Raw genomic sequence first — 21,792 nt, forward strand, 5'->3', positions numbered from 1 at the left:
GGGAGCAGTGCACAGGCCCCTTCAAAGGTAATATCAGCAATCAGCTACTTCTCCTCCATCATACTGGGAGTTCAGCCAGGGAGCAGATGCACAGGCCCCTTCAAAGGTAATATCAGCAATAGCTACTTCTCCTCCACCATACTGGGAGTTCAGACAGGGAGCAGATGCACAGGCCCCTTCAAAGGTAATATCAGCAATCACTACTTCTCCTCCATCATACTGGGAGTTCTGACAGGGAGCAGGTGCACAGGCCCCTTCAAAGGTAATATCAGCAATAGCTACTTCTCCTCCACCATACTGGGAGTTCAGACAGGGAGCAGATGCACAGGCCCCTTCAAAGGTAATATCAGCAATCACTACTTCTCCTCCATCATACTGGGAGTTCAATAGCTACTTCTCCTCCACCATACAGGGAGCAGGTGCACAGGCCCCTTCAAAGGTAATACCAGCAATCAGCTACTACTTCTCCTCCATCATACATACTGGGAGGTTCAGCAATCACTACTTCTCCTCCATCAGGGAGCCAGGGAGAAGGTGCACAGGCCCCTTCAAAGGTAATACCAGCAATAGCTACTTCTCCTCCATCATACTGGGAGGTCGGGCAGGGAGCAGATGCACAGGCCCCTTCAAAGGTAATATCAGCAATAGCTACTTCTCCTCCACCATTCTGGGAGTTCGGGCAGGGAGCAGATGCACAGTCCGCTTCAAAGGTAATATCAGCAATCACTACTTCTCCTCCATCATACTGGGAGTTCAGCCAGGGAGCAGGTGCACAGGCCCCTTCAAAGGTAATATCAGCAATAGCTACTTCTCCTCCACCATACTGGGAGTTCAGACAGGGAGCAGGTGCACAGGCCCCTTCAAAGGTAATATTAGCAGATTTCCATACTGAACTGTCTGTTTGTAACTTAGTATGGGGTTGCCCAAGCAATTAGAAAGTACCTTAGACCCTTGAAGATTGTTTAGCCAGAGTGATTCTCCTTTGTGGATGATACAAATGTCATGAGAAAACTATTCTCGGTGAAAAGGGGTTCCATAATATATTACTATATTTTAACAGCTAGAACTAACAGCATGAGGACGGAAGAACTCATTTATTCTGAAACCAGATGGATAATAACATATTTCAAAGCGTTTAAAACAACCCAAGATACTACGCTAATGTGGCTCTATTGCAGATTATTGCATAGAATTATCACATTTAAAGGGACATTCCTGAGTTTGCTGCATTGTAAGATGTTTCCGACTAATAAAATATTTCTACGATTAAACTTACATATTAAATATATTTTCTTGTTTAGAATATCAGTGTCTGTATATTCAATGTGTTTCTGGTCGTCTTAATATTTGTAAGAAGCCCCAACTGGATTTTCTCTTCAAATAATTTCGTACGTACGAAAAAATCTTTTTAAGGAAATAAAATTAAATTTAACCTAGTACAAATACTACAACGACCAGAAACACGTTTAATACACAGCCACTAATATTTTATGCAAAAAAATATATTTGATACGTAATTACAATCGTTAAAAAGTCTCTGTTAGTCAATAACATCTTAAAAATTGCAGCAAACTCAGGAATATCCTTTTAATGTATTAATAAAACAGAAACGAATCTTTATACCTTTCCAGTCAAAATGTTTTGGAATTCTCTCTCTCCCCTCCCCCCCCCCCCCCCCCCCCCCAAACTAATCCTCATTAACTATCCTCATATTCACGTTGTATCTCCCGATGCCGAATTAATTCTACTTGGTGAAATTAATAAAACAACTCAAGACATTTTCTAGCTATTTTATTACTTGGTACATTTTTTATCAAGTAAAAGATATTTTACCTAATATTAAACATTTTAAACATATTCTGAAATCTAGATATCTAATAGAAAGCAGTATTAATGATGGCTGCATTTGTATTGTTTATGTATTACGTGTGTGCGTGTGCGTGTTGTGTATGTGTTGTGCGGGTTTGTGTGTGTTAGCGTATGTGTGTTTCGTGTGTGTCTGCGTGTGTGTGTGTGAATGTATGTGTGCGTGTATGTATGTATCTATGTATGTATGTGTGTGTTGTGCGTGCGTGCGTGCGTGTTGTTTGTCTGTGTGTGTGTGTGTGTGTGTGTGTGTGTGTGTTTTGTGTGTGAGTGTTTATTTATTTATGTTTTTAATTTAATTTAATTTAATTTAATTTAATTATTAGTGTTGATACGAGTGTATGGATATTTACAATATAATACAACATTTCTTAAAAAACATTTTGTGTATTATCAAATATTATAAAATAGGTTACATAGTATACAACTGGGTTTTTTCTATCTGTATCATTAACATTCATACTTATAACCTCTTGATAATAATTATTGTAAATTTCCATCTGTTGACCGAATTGTAATATATACATGTAAGATTTCGTTTTGTAACTGTTACAACGTCCCTGTGGTTAGGACAAATATTAATTAATATACTGGGGTTCTGTAAATAATAATGATACAAAATATACAAAATATTTTTGACAAGATGTACAATGTAAAAAAATCTGGGCCATGCTGTATATTATATAAAGGCAGTCATCCTCAAGAAAGACTGGACAAAATCATGATATTACATCTCCTTCACCAAAAATAAATAATCCATTATATTCAAACAATCCGAGCATACAATCTTCTCTAGCGAGTCACTTGTTGTTTCATTTCTTCTTTTTGTTCGTGTTGTAACAAGCAGAAGGGGTGTGTCGAACACGCGTAGCAGAAGGGGCGTGTCGAACACGCGTAGCCGAAAGGGCGTGTCGAACACACGTAGCAGAAGGGGCGTGTCGAACATATATATGTACCTTTCTTCTTTTTGTCCGTGCTGTAACAAGCAGAAGGGGCGTGTCGAACATATATATGTACCTTTCTTCTTTTTGTCAGTGCTGTAACAAGCAGATGTGGTGTGTCGAACTGGCTCTTGGTTTGAATTCTGTCACACCTACAAATTTCTCTGACGCCGTTAGACATGTAATAAAGATCGAAGATTTCAGAAAGCAAAATAGTTTTATAACAAATAAAATACCACCTGTGATAGTCTCCCTTAACGAAGACCGTGATGAAGAAATAACAACCTAATTCAAATCAGCTCCACTTGTTAATTACTGATAGACCAGTGCTGGGGCAGATCCAGCTTTTCTGATGACAAAGACAAAAAGGGCACCATAACATTATGAAAAGGCACTATTGAAAAATTACACACGGTTCACATGGACCATAATATTGTAGCGGGGTTCGCTCCAATTGCACGGTGCCAATTAGTGGTAGCGTGAGGCGCCGCACAATTGCCTTTCGCCCCGTCACCAAACAGTAGTAGTAAAATGTGTCCGAGCTGGAAACGTTCCCTCCAGGGTCTTAGAAAGGTTAAGGTTCGCTTATTTAATTCCCTAGAACCTTCTAGCTATTAAAGCTATCCCGTAAAACTGTAACACAAGTACAATACAACAAACCAGTTAAATTTAAAGAAAACAACTCTTTTATGTCAGAAAGCAGAATATTGTGTAGTTCACAGTAATCAACGATCGAACGCGAATCGCGAAAATGTCTCTTTAACAGTCTTTGACACAACGGTCTTGTTACTCTGCGTTCCAACAATGTGCACGAGAATATGCACCACACACTAAAACTCGAACCGGAAAATTACGCTGGTAGCGTGTAAACAACAACACCGTAACTTGGATCTTGAACACCCACTGGTCACGTGTGTATTCAACTGTACAATTGGGTCGGGGCTGTCAGTCGGTAGGGCGGATCCAGAGGTACTGTCGGTCCACACGAGGCCTGTGTAGTAGATAATCACCGCAGAGCTGAAGAGAGAGTAGGCTACGCCTAGTAGGCGCCCTGTGGTCAAACCGTTGTCTCTTGGGTCCGCTAAAGTGGATATCCAATCCGTTGGTCCCTTGCGGAAGTACCGCACCTCTAAATTTCACCTGTCTAGGGGCAGTCAGCAATGAACAGAATGGAGACGGCCTTCCAATCCTCAATCCGAATCAAGTGTACGTCAAGAGGTCGTCAGTGGCTTCCCAGATAACCCTGCGACTTACTGGTGCGACACCGCGCCTTACCCCTGCGCCTATCTTGGGCCACTCCCTAGCACCTCTTAATCCGCGTCGGTCGATACAGTTAACGTATGGAAGGCAGAACCTCGGGGATTAAAACACTTCAGGAAGTTAGTGTTATAGCAGCACAGCATCAATTCTATATATCCTGTGCAACCCTGATCCGAAATAAGATGAATGGACGTCAGTGGCGTTTCAAAGAACCCTGCGACTTACTGGTGCGACGCCGCGCCTTACCCCTGCGCCTATCTTTGGCCACTCCCTAGCTCCACTTCGTCTATATATTCCAAAACTCAGTATTTATAACTTCCACAATTCTCTCCTAATGCAGTGCGCACTAATTGTACGTAATCTTGTTCTACCGCGTTTCCTAACGCAATGCGTACTGTCCCGCGTTTCACATGCAGTGCGTTCTCTGCTAACACAGTGTGCGCTATCTGGACGAAATCTAGGTCGTCTGCGTTTCCTAACGCAGTGCGTTCTCTCCTTACTCAATGTAGATCACTGCGTCTCTTAACGCAATGCGTTCCCAATAAACGCACGGTACTGCGTTCTCTACATGCACTGGACGCAATGTAGGTCACTGCGTTTCCTAACGCAAAGTACACTCGGTAAACGCAAGGTACTGCGTTCTCTACATGCACTGGACGCAATGTAGGTCACTGCGTTTCCTAACGCAAAGTGCACTTGGTAAACGCACGGTACTGCGTTCTCTACATGCACTGGACGCAATGTAGGTCACTGCGTTTCATAACGCAAAGTGCACTCAGTAAAACGCACGGTACTGCATTCTCTACATGCACTGGACGCAATGTAGGTCACTGCGTTTCCTAACGCAAAGTGCACTCGGTAAAACGCACGGTACTGCGTTCTCTACATGCACTGGACGCAATGTAGGTCACTGCGTTTCCTAACGCAAAGTGCACTCTTCGTCCTATGCTTCCCACGAAGAAATACTGGTTTCCAATCTGTTGTTGCTGTCTTCAGTCTTCGGGGTCTGCTGGAAGCGCAAACCCCCAGGCAATTTCGTGTCCCGCCTTTTATACCCTAAGAGCCGGAAGGATTACGTCATACAGCATGACGTCAACGAACATTACGTCATTTCATTCCGAGTTTCTCCGAAGACACGTCGGCAGGCGACGTCAAAATACCAAACCCAGAAAAGGTTTAAATTCACAATTAAAATCCAACCTCAACTATAATTCTAGAATAACCTCTGATTAATAATAAATATTTCTTAATTTAAATCCTACATTTTAACGTGTAGATACTGTTCTCTTTGAATTTATACATACAAAAATATTTAATTTTTCGCATCACTAATGCCAACGTGTAAACAAACCTGTATAGTCTACGACAAATAAATTAGCCTATTTTGTTTATAATCTTTAAACTGTTTCTAAAAATGCGAAGAACATCAAAAATGACTTAATAATACTAATAAAATATTAAGATAAATAACAAATATGATTATTTATGTATAAAACATTATTAATCACTTATTATTATTTTATTAAAGAGAACAGTACTCACTTATAAAATTCCATCGTTCCCCGAATTCAATTCAAATCACCATCATAGTCGATCATCAGAACACAGCAGTTTTTAACCATAATAAACAACTCACACACACTCCGTTAGGTATAGAAAAACGCCAAAACCACTATTTTGCGGCCTTGGGCCGCAACAATATAATAGTGCTACAACAGGGACGCTGGCAGACGTATTCTACAGTGTTCTATACATTGACAGAATAAATAAATGTATAAAAAACCTAAAAATCCTAAATAAAAGGGGCACTTCTCAAATTTGAGGGGGGTGGGGGGTTCGGGACACCTTGGACCCCCCCCCCCCCCAGATCCGCCCCAGACCAGTATAGCTAATTTTAATCAGATTGAAGAAATAACACCCAAACTTACTTACATTAATGAAAAAGCAGGCGCGGATCCAAAAGTTTTTCAATAGCGGGAGTTCAAAACCCGTTGTTGCTTTTGAACAGGTGGATGTGATATGTTTTCATTTTTTGTGTATTCTGTAATATTATATTATTTGACCAAAATCGAGGGGAGGGCGTATCACCTGAACTCCGCGCCTGAATTGTTTATTGACATGTTTCCAAATTGTTTCTTAAATATATTCCGCTAGTAAGGTGGAAAAGAACATTAGTTTGAAACTCACTATAGAGTGGTGCTTTTGTTATGCAAATAGCCTTAGTTATTTATAGAAGAAAGAACCTGCATTCAAAACATACAGAGATTTTTGTAAAATGAAAATAAGCCAACGTCGTGCGTTTTAGATGATGAATTATATATAAAACCTCTCGGGTTTGGATTTGTTCTCATGCAAATGTAAAGAAAACAAGGATTGATTAAGAATTAGGAATAAAGACTAAATGTCAAAATGTTCATACATGTTCATACATGTGAGAGAGAGAGAGAGAGAGAGAGAGAGAGAGAGAGAGAGAGAGAGAGAGAGAGAGAGAGAGAGAGAGAGAGAGAGAGAGAGAGAGAGAGAGAGAGAGACAGACAGACAGAGAGAGAGAGAGAGAGAGACAGAGAGAGAGAGAGAGAGAGAGAGAGAGAGAGAGAGAGAGAGAGAGAGAGAGAGAGAGAGACATACAGACAGACAGACAGAGATGTAAATGTAGTGGTTGTGGAAATGGGATGGGGTGTGACACATTACGTGTTATGCAATTACGTCACTTTGATTGTCCGTTATGGTGATGTTAACAATAATAATATTGATAACACTTCAACTGATATATCAAAGGCCGTGGTAATTAAGTGATATCCTGTCAATGGGGTGGCCCTTAATTGCTCTAAGATATATGTCAAAATTAACAAATGTTTGACATCCAATAGCCGATGATTAATAAATCAATTCGCTCTTGAGGTGTCGTTAAACAAAACAAACTTTCATCAGATTTACAAGTAGACGTTAATATTAGCGGCAATAGGAATTGGTTTGGTACATTGAAACCTGCAACGTTATGTCACAAAAAGAGTGCTCTCCCTTACATTATTTTGGTTAACAACGAAACGAAGCAAAAACTTTATCGCTGATCGCTGAAGACGAGTGACTCAGGTATGTAAAATAACGTGCTGTACAACTGAATGTACAAGAAACTAAAAGTATGGTTCTATATAAACCACAACTTCTCGTAAATTGACGTACTCGATCGTAGTGGAGATATCTACACGGCTCAGTCTGTTGTGTATATTTGTAGCAGTGGCATGGGGGGGGGGGGTGGCTAGGGTTGTGGTGATGGAAGATAGATTACGATCCCACCGAACAGGTCAACCCAGGCTGAACACAAGGTATGGTAGTACTTTCCTTTGGCACTGTCACGTATAAAGAACATTATAAATACTTATAAATAAATAGAGTTAGGTTTAGTGACAGTGCCAAAGAAAAGTCCTTCCGAAGGTATATTTTATTCATTCATTTCAACATATTTTCTTAAAAAAAAAAAAAAAATATGCACCTTAAATTTGACAGGGCTATAAGAAACTCCCACAGTTCTGTGGGTTAGTACCGGCCTCGGCGGTGTCGTGTTTAAGCCATTGGAAATAAGACTGGTAGGTACAGGGTTCACAGCCTGGTACTGGCTCCCACCCATCTAACCACTAACAAGTAACCCACAGTGATAGAAGTAAGAACAAAAATTCACTTGTCCACAAAATCTGATTGTCCGCCATTATTTCCACTTGTCCATCTATGTAGGGTAGGAGGTGTATGCAGAAGGAAAAGTTAAACCCCTTTTACATTTTCTTTTTAAACCAACTCGCTTATTACTCTTCGCTTCAGATTGCATGTAATTTCGTGACTCAGGTGACTGCAACAAATTGCAGAATGTTTTACAGTCGAGATAGTTTCAGCGTGAAACGAAAGTCATAAACAATTAGGGCCGATTTCTCATGCCTGGGTTATCGGTGGGTGATGAAAACCTACGAGTTACCCTCAGGTTAACCTATGCGTTATTTTCATTGCACGTGCAGAAGTTTCGGTAACCCTAGGCTACCACCAGGTTACAATTGCACTGCACGATACACCTGCTATAGGGTTGGTTTTTCAGTCGGTTTTGTCGTTTGGAGATGGAGCAGTTTTGGCACGGAAATAGGGCATTTTGGAGCCTCTGGTTCATTAATTTCTATATTATTCAATCTATATAAAAATTAAAAAGTATAAGTATTGTATGGTCAGTGATTATTTTATGCTGGTAAATAAATTTGACGTGTAAATGAGTGATGGAGCATTATCCTATGTTGCCACTGAACCCCTAATAGTCAACACACAGTGCAGGTTTTGTAGTCCGATTATAGACCCTAATACCAAAATTAACAAAACACAAAATAGTTGAAAATCATCATTTAAAAATACAAAATGTTAAAGTATAAATGCCAAAAGTAACCTGTTAAACACCCCAAAATTAAAAATATTCCATGTAGCATATTACAAGACTTCATACCTTGCTTTGTTATCATAAAACCCCGTTAAATTCCTAAACGACCTTCCCCTCTAAAAATCATGGCTACGGGCTTGATGGTAAAATCGATCCCCTGACCAGGTGCAGATCCAGGTTTTTTTTTCAAGAGGTGTGGGTCGTATATTTGAAGAAAAAAAATTATAGTTGAGGTACCTCCACTTTAAAATTAGTGAAAACTTTATATATATATATATATATTGAGCAGGGGCGTTCTGGATCCTATCGACCCCTCCCCTTGATCCACGTTTCAGTGAACAATTTTATGAATAAAAACTTTCTTTATTTTTGTATTAAAGACTGGGCAACCAGCCTATCAGCTATTGCATAGATAAACTTCACCTATTAAAATAATTTTGTTACTTTTTGTGTAGTCGATGTTACAATCTTGCAAACGGGGATGATTAAGAATGTTTTAACATATATACCTCACATTGGTCAACTTTTCTGTAGGCAGTATTGATGCTTGAAGGACATTGTCATCATCGAACGGATTTACTAAGTCTATAAATTCACCAGGAATCACCCCTTGAATTGTTTGGCTTGTTTCGTCAATGTCTGTTATAGGCGAACCTCCTCCGGTTCCCTTCTGGTGTTTCTTAAGTTTGAAGACATCTTTTTTGGCCTTGCATTTTAGCCATTTCCATAACTCCTTCAGTTGTCCTAAATCTCTTTTAACCGATGACTGACTATTAAATTTTGTAATTATTTCATGCCATAAATTTTGCTTGCCAATACATGTATTAGTTTTCATATCAGATTTTTTACTTTCGATGGTTTTAACACTTGCAAGGATATTTCTAAGAAAAGCATTTTGTCAGCATCACAAATATTTTCCTTTTTTCACCCTCTTTCCAGTCATTATTGCAAACGTAACATGTGTATTGTGCATGCGATCATTTATATGTACATAAAGTCCCCTTCCCCTGTTTTGATTAAAGTCAAAATTATCCTGATTAAATTCTGTCCCGGATTGGGCCCCTGGCTTTCCAGGGGCTGAACCCTGGGGCGGACGTGCTCGAAACCTATGTGGTATATGAGCATGTGAAAGCCTTACGCACGCATTCAAATGATATAATTTCCTGTATAATATAAGGAAGACGACAAAATGCTAGAACAGCCTTAGCTGCATTGTTATCGAAGTCATTGACCATGCACTTACACAGATACTAATGTTAGGTTTTAGTGTGAAAACAATACAAGCATGACTACGCTCCACCACCCTACCCAGAAATGGACAGTACACACATCGGTCCATCAACCCGTCTGTCTGCCACAGTCATCCATCCTTCCATCCATAATTCCACACAAACATGCAGCAATCCATCCATCTATCCTCCATCTGTCTGTTCGTCCATCCCTCCATTTCTCTATCTGTCCATCCATCCATTTATCCACCTATCTGTCCATCCATCCATCTGTCTATTCATCAGTCCATTCACCCATTCATCCATCTGTCCATCTATCTGTCCATCCATCCATCCACCCATCCATTCATCCATCCATCTATCCATTCATCCATCCATCCATCCACCTATTTGTTCATATATATACTACTCAAAAGAATTTAAGGGTCAAAAATTTATAACCAAATAAGTTTCAGAGTGTATTAGATTGATGATGTAAACTACACCAAAAATTTAATTTATTGTTCCATATTTAAAAAAACCCCACAAATAAACGTCACTGTATACAAGAAAGTGACATGACATGCTGTCAAAGTTGAAGGTTGTCAAACATGGATTTTACACATTAGAACATTCGTTTAATATTGTGTGAATCCACCCCTGGCGCGAATACACTCGACACATCGTTGCCTCGTGCTGTTGATCAGACGTCTGAAGAACTCTTGGGGAATGGCCTGCCACTCTGCCATAAGAAGTTGACCCAGATCATGAAGGTTGGCCGGAGGGGCATGGTTATTCCGAACTCTCCTGCCTAATTTGGCCCAGGCGTGCTCTATTGGGGCCAAGTCAGGCGAATATGCTGGCCAATCCATCCTGGCGATACCTTGTTGTCTGAGAAAGTCCGTTACCACCCTGGCTCGGTGGGGTCTGGCATTGTCATCCTGCAGAACTGCCCCGCCGCCAATCTGCTGAAGGCATAGGAGAACCAACGGCCGGATAATCTCATTCAGATAGCGGATTCCATTCAGATTGCCATCCACCACATAGAGGGGGGTCCTGTGGTGGATCGAGATGCCGCCCCACACCATGACACTGCCACCACCGAACCGGTGACGTTGTCTAATGTTAACATCAGCGAAGCGCTCCCCAGGACGTCTGTAGACACGAACCTGACCATCGTTGAACTGGAGACTAAACCTGGACTCATCAGTGAACATCACTCGACCCCACTGAACACATTGCCAACGCAGATGAAGCGTGCACCAGTGACGTCTGGCCGTTCTGTGACGTGGTAGGAGTGGTGGTCGAACAGCCTGGCGACGGCAGCATAGATTATTGGCTCTCAGACGATTGCGTATGGTTTGATCAGACACTCGAGTTCCAGTCGCAGTCCTCAGATTGTCACGTAATCGGCGTGCAGTGGTTGTGCGTTGACGTAGAGCCATATTGGTGATGTAGCGGTCCTCTCTATTTGTAGTGCTTCGGGGTCTTCCCGAACGTGGACGATTTCGAACAGAATTCGTTGCTTGGTACCGTTGCCACAGTCGGCCAACGACACTCTGACTGACACCAAGTCTCAGAGCAACATTTCTTTGCGTATTGCCATCCTGAAGCCAAGCAATAGCCCTTCCTCGATCTTCAATAGTCAGTTGAAGTCGTACCATTGTCGAATTTGGAGTGTGCACCGTACACGAACGCAAGCTCCAATTATACGGAAATTCAGCATTCGGAACATGGAATACACGTGCAAAGCGTGCAAATGAAGCGCCTTGTGAAAAAGCAAGTTATGGGCACTTAGCAGACCTTTCGCTTTCGCCCTAATTTATGTGCAAATGTAAGCATGTTTTCGCCATTAGAACTAGTCGACAGTGTCAATGACAGTGGATTTTAATTCATTTATGGGTTGCTTAGACCCACTTTCGTCAAAATGGAACAATACCATGCGTGACATTATGGTCTAGCTAATATAATTGACATTCAGAAAATAATGTCGAAAATATCGTCTGACCCTTAAATTCTTTTGAGTAGTAATACATCCATTTATCTGTCAATCCCGGGACATAGTCTGGTGGTAAAGCGCTCACTTGATGCACAATCGGTTTGGGATCAATCCCTGTTGGTGAGCCCATTGGGCTATTTCTCGTTCCAGCCAGAGCACCACGACTGGTATATCAAAGGCTGTGGTATGTGCTATCCTGTCTGTGGGATAGTGCATATAAATGATCCCATGCTGCAATAGGAAAAAAAATATAGTGGGTTTCCTCTGATGACTACGAGTCTGAATTACCCAATGTTTGACATCCAATAGCCGATGATTAATATATCAATGTGCTCTAGTGGTGTCGTTAAACAAAACAAACTTTATTTAACAATCCATTCATAATTCATTCATCCATCTACCCATCCATTCATCTATCCATCCATATACATATCCATCTTTCTTTTCATACATAGACCTGAACCATTAACTGATAAAATTTAACCTAATTAACTTTCTATAACCACTACTAGTGTTTTTCCTAGCTTGTTTTAGCATGGTGCAGCACCATGCCTTGACAGTCTAGCACCTTCCCTAGCTTGTTTTAGCATGGTGCAGCACCATGCCTTGACGGTCTAGCACCATCCCTAGCTTGTTTTAGCATGGTGCAGCACCATGCCTTGACGGTCTAGCACCTTCCCTAGCTTGTTTTAGCATGGTGCAGCACCTTCCCTAGCTTGTTTTAGCATGGTGCAGCACCATGCCTTGACGGTCTAGCACCATCCCTAGCTTGTTTTAGCATGGTGCAGCACCATGCCTTGACGGTCTAGCACCATCCCTAGCTTGTTTTAGCATGGTGCAGCACCATGCCTTGACGGTCTAGCACCATCCCTAGCTTGTTTTAGCATGGTGCAGCACCATGCCTTGACGGTCTAGCACCTTCCCTAGCTTGTTTTAGCATGGTGCAGCACCATGCCTTGACGGTCTAGCACCATCCCTAGCTTGTTTTAGCATGGTGCAGCACCATGCCTTGACGGTCTAGCACCATCCCTAGCTTGTTTTAGCATGGTGCAGCACCATGCCTTGACGGTCTAGCACCATCCCTAGCTTGTTTTAGCATGGTGCAGCACCATGCCTTGACGGTCTAGCACCATCCCTAGCTTGTTTTAGCATGGTGCAGCACCATGCCTTGACGGTCTAGCACCATCCCTAGCTTGTTTTAGCATGGTGCAGCACCATGCCTTGACGGTCTAGCACCATCCCTAGCTTGTTTTAGCATGGTGCAGCACCATGCCTTGACGGTCTAGCACCTTCCCTAGCTTGTTTTAGCATGGTGCAGCACCATGCCTTGACGGTCTAGCACCATCCCTAGCTTGTTTTAGCATGGTGCAGCACCATGCCTTGACGGTCTAGCACCTTCCCTAGCTTGTTTTAGCATGGTGCAGCACCATGCCTTGACGGTCTAGCACCATCCCTAGCTTGTTTTAGCATGGTGCAGCACCATGCCTTGACGGTCTAGCACCATCCCTAGCTTGTTTTAGCATGGTGCAGCACCATGCCTTGACGGTCTAGCACCATCCCTAGCTTGTTTTAGCATGGTGCAGCACCATGCCTTGACGGTCTAGCACCATCCCTAGCTTGTTTTAGCATGGTGCAGCACCATGCCTTGACGGTCTAGCACCATCCCTAGCTTGTTTTAGCATGGTGCAGCACCATGCCTTGACGGTCTAGCACCTTCCCTAGCTTGTTTTAGCATGGTGCAGCACCATGCCTTGACGGTCTAGCACCATCCCTAGCTTGTTTTAGCATGGTGCAGCACCATGCCTTGACGGTCTAGCACCATCCCTAGCTTGTTTTAGCATGGTGCAGCACCATGCCTTGACGGTCTAGCACCATCCCTAGCTTGTTTTAGCATGGTGCAGCACCATGCCTTGACGGTCTAGCACCATCCCTAGCTTGTTTTAGCATGGTGCAGCACCATGCCTTGACGGTCTAGCACCATCCCTAGCTTGTTTTAGCATGGTGCAGCACCATGCCTTGACGGTCTAGCACCTTCCCTAGCTTGTTTTAGCATGGTGCAGCACCATGCCTTGACGGTCTAGCACCATCCCTAGCTTGTTTTAGCATGGTGCAGCACCATGCCTTGACGGTCTAGCACCATCCCTAGCTTGTTTTAGCATGGTGCAGCACCATGCCTTGACGGTCTAGCACCTTCCCTAGCTTGTTTTAGCATGGTGCAGCACCATGCCTTGACGGTCTAGCACCATCCCTAGCTTGTTTTAGCATGGTGCAGCACCATGCCTTGACGGTCTAGCACCATCCCTAGCTTGTTTTAGCATGGTGCAGCACCATGCCTTGACGGTCTAGCACCATCCCTAGCTTGTTTTAGCATGGTGCAGCACCATGCCTTGACGGTCTAGCACCATCCCTAGCTTGTTTTAGCATGGTGCAGCACCATGCCTTGACGGTCTAGCACCATCCCTAGCTTGTTTTAGCATGGTGCAGCACCATGCCTTGACGGTCTAGCACCATCCCTAGCTTGTTTTAGCATGGTGCAGCACCATGCCTTGACGGTCTAGCACCATCCCTAGCTTGTTTTAGCATGGTGCAGCACCATGCCTTGACGGTCTAGCACCATCCCTAGCTTGTTTTAGCATGGTGCAGCACCATGCCTTGACGGTCTAGCACCATCCCTAGCTTGTTTTAGCATGGTGCAGCACCATGCCTTGACGGTCTAGCACCATCCCTAGCTTGTTTTAGCATGGTGCAGCACCATGCCTTGACGGTCTAGCACCATCCCTAGCTTGTTTTAGCATGGTGCAGCACCATGCCTTGACGGTCTAGCACCATCCCTAGCTTGTTTTAGCATGGTGCAGCACCATGCCTTGACGGTCTAGCACCATCCCTAGCTTGTTTTAGCATGGTGCAGCACCATGCCTTGACGGTCTAGCACCATCCCTAGCTTGTTTTAGCATGGTGCAGCACCATGCCTTGACGGTCTAGCACCATCCCTAGCTTGTTTTAGCATGGTGCAGCACCATGCCTTGACGGTCTAGCACCATCCCTAGCTTGTTTTAGCATGGTGCAGCACCATGCCTTGACGGTCTAGCACCATCCCTAGCTTGTTTTAGCATGGTGCAGCACCATGCCTTGACGGTCTAGCACCATCCCTAGCTTGTTTTAGCATGGTGCAGCACCATGCCTTGACGGTCTAGCACCATCCCTAGCTTGTTTTAGCATGGTGCAGCACCATGCCTTGACGGTCTAGCACCATCCCTAGCTTGTTTTAGCATGGTGCAGCACCATGCCTTGACGGTCTAGCACCATCCCTAGCTTGTTTTAGCATGGTGCAGCACCATGCCTTGACGGTCTAGCACCATCCCTAGCTTGTTTTAGCATGGTGCAGCACCATGCCTTGACGGTCTAGCACCATCCCTAGCTTGTTTTAGCATGGTGCAGCACCATGCCTTGACGGTCTAGCACCATCCCTAGCTTGTTTTAGCATGGTGCAGCACCATGCCTTGACGGTCTAGCACCATCCCTAGCTTGTTTTAGCATGGTGCAGCACCATGCCTTGACGGTCTAGCACCATCCCTAGCTTGTTTTAGCATGGTGCAGCACCATGCCTTGACGGTCTAGCACCATCCCTAGCTTGTTTTAGCATGGTGCAGCACCATGCCTTGACGGTCTAGCACCATCCCTAGCTTGTTTTAGCATGGTGCAGCACCATGCCTTGACGGTCTAGCACCATCCCTAGCTTGTTTTAGCATGGTGCAGCACCATGCCTTGACGGTCTAGCACCATCCCTAGCTTGTTTTAGCATGGTGCAGCACCATGCCTTGACGGTCTAGCACCATCCCTAGCTTGTTTTAGCATGGTGCAGCACCATGCCTTGACGGTCTAGCACCATCCCTAGCTTGTTTTAGCATGGTGCAGCACCATGCCTTGACGGTCTAGCACCATCCCTAGCTTGTTTTAGCATGGTGCAGCACCATGCCTTGACGGTCTAGCACCATCCCTAGCTTGTTTTAGCATGGTGCAGCACCATGCCTTGACGGTCTAGCACCATCCCTAGCTTGTTTTAGCATGGTGCAGCACCATGCCTTGACGGTCTAGCACCATCCCTAGCTTGTTTTAGCATGGTGCAGCACCATGCCTTGACGGTCTAGCACCATCCCTAGCTTGTTTTAGCATGGTGCAGCACCATGCCTTGACGGTCTAGCACCTTCCCTAGCTTGTTTTAGCATGGTGCAGCACCATGCCTTGACGGTCTAGCACCTTCCCTAGCTTGTTTTAGCATGGTGCAGCACCATGCCTTGACGGTCTAGCACCTTCCCTAGCTTGTTTTAGCATGGTGCAGCACCATGCCTTGACGGTCTAGCACCTTCCCTAGCTTGTTTTAGCATGGTGCAGCACCATGCCTTGACGGTCTAGCACCTTCCCTAGCTTGTTTTAGCATGGTGCAGCACCATGCCTTGACGGTCTAGCACCTTCCCTAGCTTGTTTTAGCATGGTGCAGCACCATGCCTTGACGGTCTAGCACCTTCCCTAGCTTGTTTTAGCATGGTGCAGCACCATGCCTTGACGGTCTAGCACCTTCCCTAGCTTGTTTTAGCATGGTGCAGCACCATGCCTTGACGGTCTAGCACCATCCCTAGCTTGTTTTAGCATGGTGCAGCACCATGCCTTGACGGTCTAGCACCATCCCTAGCTTGTTTTAGCATGGTGCAGCACCATGCCTTGACGGTCTAGCACCATCCCTAGCTTGTTTTAGCATGGTGCAGAACCATGCCTTGACGGTCTAGCACCTTCCCTAGCCTGTTTTAGCATGGTGCAGCACCATGCCTTGACGGTCTAGCACCATCCCTAGCCTGTTTTAGCATGGTGCAGCACCATGCCTTGACGGTCTAGCACCATCCCTAGCCTGTTTTAGCATGGTGCAGCACCATGCCTTGACGGTCTAGCACCATCCCTAGCCTATTTTAGCATGGTGCAGCACCATGCCTTGACGGTCTAGCACCATCCCTAGCCTATTTTAGCATGGTGCAGCACCATGCCTTGACGGTGTAGCACCTTCTCTAGCCTATTTTAGCATGGTGCAGCACCATGCCTTGACGGTGTAGCACCTTCCCTAGCCTATTTTAGCATGGTGCAGAACCATGCCTTGACGGTGTAGCACCTTCCCTAGCTTATTTTAGCATGGTGCAGCATCATGCCTTGACGGTCTAGCACCATCCCTAGCCTATTTTAGCATGGTGCAGAACCATGCCTTGACGGTCTAGCACCTTCCCTAGCTTATTTTAGCATGGTGCAGCATCATACCTTGACGGTCTAGCACCTTCTCTAGCCTATTTTAGCATGGTGCAGCATCATACCTTGACGGTGTAGCACCATCCCTAGCTTATTTTAGCATGGTGCAGCATCATACCTTGACGGTGTAGCACCTTCCTTAGCTTATTTTAGCATGGTGCAGCATCATACCTTGACGGTGTAGCACCTTCCTTAGCTTATTTTAGCATGGTGCAGCATCATACCTTGACGGTGTAGCACCTTCCTTAGCTTATTTTAGCATGGTGCAGCACCATGCCTCAATAGTCTAGCACCATGTTGCCTTAATCAGCACCATGCTGCCCTGAGATTAAACAAGCCTTTTTCACTAATTAATTCTAAAATTGCCTATAGTGTCTATAAAACACCCAAAAAGGTATTATTAATTAATAAAATATGCCTCTTATATCTTTTGCCATTAATTTATTAAAGCAAGCACATAAATTACATTAATGTTTATTTCAATTAATTTTTGTATATTTTTAATGAAAAACAAGTGCCCTGAAAATGGTGAAAATGGCACAAAAGTGTTTGGTCTACCATGCCTTGCCAAATTTCTAGGGAAATCACTAACTACTGTTGACTTTTAGTCACTCTTTTAAAAAACGATTAGTGCATATCCAAAAGCCACATTCCCAAATCCATACAGCCAGTCATCCATACATCTATCTAGTCATCCATCCATCCACTCATGCATATATCTATCTATTCATCCATATCTATCTATTCATCCATTCATCCATCATCCATCCATCCATCCATATATTTATCTATTCATTCATCCTTCCACCCATCCATATATCTATCTATTCATCCATCCATCCATCCACATGTCTATATATCTATTCATTCCTCCATCCATCCATCCATCCATCCATCCATATATCTATCTATTCATTCATCCTTCCACCCATCCATATATCTATCTATTCATCCATCCATCCACATGTCTATATATATCTATCTATTCATTCCTCCATCCATCCATCCATCCACTCATCCATATATCTATTTATTCATCCATCCATCCATTTATCCATATATCTTTCTATTCATCCATCCACTTATCAATATATTTATCTACTCATCCATCCATCTCTCTCTCGCTCTCTCTCTGACACACACACACACTCTCTCACACACACACACACATGCACATTTCTCTGTCTCTCTCTCTCTCTCTCTCTCTCTCTCTCTCTCTCTCTCTCTCTCTCTCTCTCTCTCTCTCTCTCTCTCTCTCTCTCTCTTTCACACACACAAACACACGCACACATTTTCTCTCGCACACACATTCTCTCTCTTACACACACACACATTTTCTCTCGCACACACACACATGCACACACACATATGCACACTGTTTCACACATGCACACTGTCACATAAACACACACACACACACACACACACATATTCTCTCTCTATCAAACACACTTTCTGTCATACACAATCTCTTTCTGACACTAACACTCTCACACACATACTCTCACACATGCACACTCTGTCACACAAACACACACACACACACACACACACACACACATTCTCTCTATCACACACACTTTCTGTCATACACAATCTCTTTCTGACACTAACACTCACACATACTCTCATACATGCACACTCTATCACACAAACACACACACACACACACACACACACACACACACAGACACACAGACACATTCTCTCTCTATCACACACACTTTCTGTCATACACAATCTCTTTCTGTCACTAACACTCTCACACACATACTCTCACACACATATACTCTCACACACATTTTTTCACACACAAACACATACTCTTTCACACACTCACACTCTCTCTCTCTCTCACACACACATATACACACACACAACACTGACACATACACACACAAACGACCCAAACACAACACTGACACATGCACACACTGAAAAAAATGAATCCATAAAAATGAAACAATTGTCTTACACAAAGTCACTGAGGTTAAATTGTATGAGTTAATACCTCAAAAAGTAATTTTTTTACATCGCCTGAGATGCCTGTATCGCAGTATTGATTGTTTTTTCCATCGTTCCAACCAGTGCACCACAACTGGTCAAAGGCTGTGGTATGTGCTGTCCTGTCTGTGTGGAAGTGCATATATAAGATCTCTTGCTACTAATAGAAAAATGTAGCGGGTTTCCTCTCTAAGATTATGTCAGAGTTACCAAACGTTTGACATCCAATAGCCGATGATTAATAAATCATTGTGCTCTAGCAGTGTCATCAAACAAAACAAACTTTGACGTATATTTTTGACAGGTCGGGCTGACTGTAAGTTCTTTTCAAAATACCTCACAGGTGTTCAAGCAGGCAACAAGAGAGCTTTACCTAGATGGTGTCTACCCAGCCCATTTGTGAGGCAGATATGACATTCTTTCAGACAAACCGGCCTCGGTGGCGTCGTGGCAGGCCATCAGTCTACAGGCTGGTAGGTACTGGGTTCGGATCCCAGTCGAGGCATGGGATTTTTAATCGAGATACCGACTCCAAACCCTGAGTGAGTGCTCCGCAAGGCTCAATGGGTAGGTGTAAACCACTTGCACCGACCAGTGATCCATAACTGGTTCAACAAAGGCCATGGTTTGTGCTATCCTGCCTGTGGGAAGCGCAAATAAAAGATCCCTTGCTGCCTGTCGTAGAAAGAGTAGCCTATGTGGCGACAGCGGGTTTCCTCTAAAAACAGTGTCAGAATGACCATATGTTTGACGTCCAATAGCCGATGATAAGATAAAAAATCAATGTGCTCTAGCGGCGTCGTTAAATAAAACAAACTACTTTTTCTTTCAGACAAACACATATAGGAAAGTATCTATAGATTGGGCAAGGTGGGACGGACGTAGCCTATTGATAAAGCGCTCGCTTGATGTGCGGACGGTTTGGGATCGATCTCCGTCAGTTGGTCCATTGAGCTATTTCTTGTTCTAGCCAGTGTATCAAAGGCCGTGGTATGTGCTTTCCTGTCTGTGGGATGGTGCATATAAATGATCTCTTGCTACTGGAAAATTGTTGCGGGTTTCCTCTCTAAGACTATATGTAAAAATTACCAAATGTTAGCCGATGATTAGTAAATCAGTGTCGATAAACAAAACAGACTTTGACTTATATTTTTGACAGGTTGGCCTGGGTGTTGTCTGTTTTAACTTGTTAACAAGCAGGGGTGGGACGTAGCCCAGTTGTACAGCGCTCGCTCGATGCACGGTCGGTGTGGGATCGATCCTTGTCGATGGGCCCATTGGGCTATTTGTCATTCCAGCCAGTGCACCACGACTGGTATATATCAACAGTCGTGGTATGTACTACCCTGTCTGTGGGATGGTGCATATAAAAGATTTCTTGCTGCTAATCGAAAAGAGTAGTCCATGAAGTGGTGACAGCAGCTTTCCTCTCTTAATATCTGTGTGGTCCTTAACCATATGTCTGACGCCATATAACCGTAAATAAAATGTGTTGAGTGCTCATTAAATGAAACATTTCTTTCTTTTTTTTTGTTAACAAGCTGTAAATTTTTATCAAAATACCTCACAGCTGTTCAACCAGGCGAGATGAGAGTTTTACCTCAGTTGGTCTACCCAGCCCATTTGTGAGGCAGAAATTACATTCTTTTAGACACACACACATAAGTAGGACAGTGTCTATAGATTGGGTGATTCACTCTGTTCGTTCTTCCATATCATGTTCCCTCGTATCACAATAGAATAGAATAGATATTTAATAATACCCCAGCACGAACGATTCATATCACAGTTACCATACAATGTATCTCTATACAACCTGAGTACATCCAGAATGTTCTTAGTTCTTCTGTTCTTAGTAATTTGATGTTAACATTCGACTTGCATAAGAATTGTGATGATAAAGGATTTTTGTAAATATTTACGTTTCAGAAAAATCTTGTCTAAACCGGACACCCTTGGGGCCAAATAAAAAGTCTGCTTTTAAGAAGGATTCTGTTTAGAGAGGTTATATTCTGATCTGATATTTAAAAAGGGACCATGAAAAACATTTGGATTTAGGACAGCACATACCGGCACTCTTTGATATATCAGTTGTAGGGCACTGGTTGAGATGGGGGAAATTAAACTTTTTTTTTTTTTAATGACACCACTACCAGTGTTTCTGCCAGAAAGAAATATTTGGGTATGGCGCTATGGAATTGAATGCAACCACAGTCAACAGGGTATTGGGGACCTCCCCCAGAAAGAAAATTGATTAATTTAGTTAGGGTTAAGAAAGTCATACAATAATTAATTTTGTCAAAAGGTTAACTTAAAAAATGTAATCAGCAAAACATCTTTAGGTATGGCGCCATATCCGTTTTACCCTCTGGCAGAAACCCAGACTAGAGTACATTGATTTATTAATCATTGGTTATTGGATGTCAAACCTGTCGTAATTTTGACATATAGTCTTAGAGAAGAAACCCGCTACATTTTTTCCATTTTTTGTTCAGGACAGCAAGTTAGTTGTTGGTGGTTAATAAGAGAGAAGTCAATGTAGAGGTCTTACACGTACCCAGTGAGTCGTTAAAACTTGTTTTTAAGTGATAGCCAGTACCGGGCTGCGAACCCAGTACCTACCCGCCTTATGCTCGATAGCTTAACCATGACACCACGGAGACCAGTTTAACGACTGAGCTAGGTCCCTACCTTAATTTATATCTTTGAAATAGCTGATGAAATTTGCTTCTTGCCTGTTTACCTGGACAAGCCTGGGAAGTTAGGTGTTTACTGTGTGTGCACTGTCTGTCCTGTGTATTCAGGTGTCCACAA

At 43.3% G+C, this 21,792-nt stretch overlaps 1 protein-coding gene across 1 annotated transcript in view; it reads left to right on the forward strand.

Annotated features, from left to right (window-relative positions):
- Window positions 1–7,342: 7,342 nt before the first annotated feature.
- LOC121368408 overlaps window positions 7,343–21,792 on the forward strand; it is a 51,237-nt gene continuing 36,787 nt past the window's right edge. Inside the window, exon 1 of the mRNA XM_041493134.1 lies at window positions 7,343–7,393. The gene's annotated coding sequence lies outside the window, so the exon portion shown is untranslated. The remainder of the gene's footprint in view (window positions 7,394–21,792) is intronic.

The sequence above is a fragment of the Gigantopelta aegis genome, chromosome 1 (genome assembly GCF_016097555.1).
Source record: "Gigantopelta aegis isolate Gae_Host chromosome 1, Gae_host_genome, whole genome shotgun sequence".
Classification (NCBI taxonomy): domain Eukaryota; kingdom Metazoa; phylum Mollusca; class Gastropoda; order Neomphalida; family Peltospiridae; genus Gigantopelta; species Gigantopelta aegis.